Raw genomic sequence first — 2,172 nt, 5'->3', positions numbered from 1 at the left:
ATAAGCGGTAGAAGATGAATGAATGAAAGAACTTTTATAGCAGATGCCCTTACTTAGAGTGACTTACATTTATCTCATTTGTTCACCTCGGCAGTAGAAGGTTCTTGGCCTTGCTCAAGGGTCCAGGAGTAGCAGCTTGGCAGTGGTGGGAGTACAGCTCATGACTTTATTCAGTAATACAACGTCTTAACTACTGAGCTAAGAACTTATTTACATATATGGACACAATTATCCAGAACAATTTACATATATTGCATTTACACAGCTGAATTGAGTGTTAAGGGCCTTGTACAGGTGCCCAGGTGTGTCAGCTTGGTGGCCCTGGGATTTGAACTCACAACCGTCCAACACCTTAACCACTGAGCTACCACTTCTACTTCACTTATGCCTTAAGGTATTGGGTAATAGCTAATAAGATTCATATCCCAATACTGTAAATAAATGTTTTATTAATGTCCAAGGGGTTTAGCACTGCTAGCTAATGTAAGCCAAAATAAATGCAAACAATGTTAGTTGTTTGTTACAAAGTTTCTGTATCAATGTTCATCTCTATAATGAATACACAATAAACAACACATTGACAAAACTAAACCATCTGACAGATAAAGATACTGGAATTAGAAATATCCTTGTCAAGTCAAGGTGATGGTATCTCAATGGTTGAGATGTTGGCCTTTGGATCTGAAGGCTGTGAATTCAAAATGCTGCCATTGCTTGACCTAAAAACAATGACATGTTATTTTCTAATTATATGAGTGAAAGTTTGCCTCACACTGCATGGGGTTGGGGGTTTGATCCCCTCCTCCACCCAGTGTATCTACTGTACCATCTGGGTTCTCTGGGTTCCTCTGCCAGTCCAGAGACATGTCTTTCACACTACATGTCTTTTACTGTTACGTCCTTTTCTATTTTTTGTTTTCTGTTTTGGGAGGTGTTTGTGTTTCTGTGCAGGATGAACACCGATTGGTTCCTGAGGTTTACCTGGTGCCACGCCCTGCTGGTCAGCTGACTCCCTGCGGCCTATAAAAGCCTCCACCTCCTCTTCCTGTTTAGCTTTTTGGCTCATTTGCTGTGTTCAGTTACTCGTTTGCTGCATTGCACTTGTTTGGACTTATTAGCTAACCTGTAAATAGTTGTATATATGTAGTATTATTGTGAAGACAGGGAGACCGATGCCATTTTTGTTTGTACCTTTTATTGATTGTGTTTTTGTTCCGTGAGTTAGGGAAGTGATTGTATTTTCTTTTTCTTTTGTTTGCCAAGTAGGGAAGTTAAAGGGTACAATAATTAGCTGTTTTTGTTTGTTATTTTGGCCGTATCGGCTCCCGAAGACATGCCCCCACTTGTACAATTGTTCTTCTCATTAAAACATTGTTCTTTCAGTTACCTCTATTTTCTCGTTCCCTTTCATGTTGTGCCTTCACCCCTAGACGGGGCGTAACATTTACACTACCACAGGACATTGGTGACTCAAGCGGTTAAGGCTCTGGGTTGTTGGTGAGAGGATCGGGGTTCAAGCCGCAGCACTGACAAGCTGCCAGTGTTGGGCCCTTGAACAAGGCCCTTAATCCTCTCTGCTCCAGGGGTGCTGTGCCCTGACCCCAAGTGTTTGTGTTTATAAGTCTCCTATACTGTATATAAACTATTGCTAAATAAATGCAGAATTAACGTTTTCTAAACACTTTCCTGAGCGCTTATTCAAACATGTAGGTACAAGCTGTTTTTTTAGCTCAAGTGCTGTAAGAACAGATGTCTATTACGGCTTAAAAAAAAAAAAAAAGAATGTGGTTGACTAAAGCAAGCTGTTATTGTGTTTTTAATTACGTTAGCCTGACTATTAGTTGAGACTTCAAATCCCTCTTGATTTTATTAGTAATGTAATGTGGTGATATTTGTGCTCGTCTGTGTAGGGTTTTCCACTACAGTGGCTCCGGATTGTATATGTAAGGAATATTATATGATGTAGCTTTCTGTTATAGGAAAATAAACAACAACCAGGGTTGCAATTATTCCTTAAATCTGAATGCGGTTAAAATTTGATATGTGTTTAAAATATTAGCAATTTTAATGTAGAGAACAAAATCAATGAAGCAAGTTAGTCCTTGGTCTCAGATAAATTAGATCCTCGAACCTGGAAAAAGAAGGTTCAAATACATATTTTAACATTTATAT

Source organism: Tachysurus vachellii, chromosome 8, assembly GCF_030014155.1.
Source record: "Tachysurus vachellii isolate PV-2020 chromosome 8, HZAU_Pvac_v1, whole genome shotgun sequence".
Lineage (NCBI taxonomy): Eukaryota > Metazoa > Chordata > Actinopteri > Siluriformes > Bagridae > Tachysurus > Tachysurus vachellii.
Note: the sequence above shows the minus strand (reverse complement) of the source record.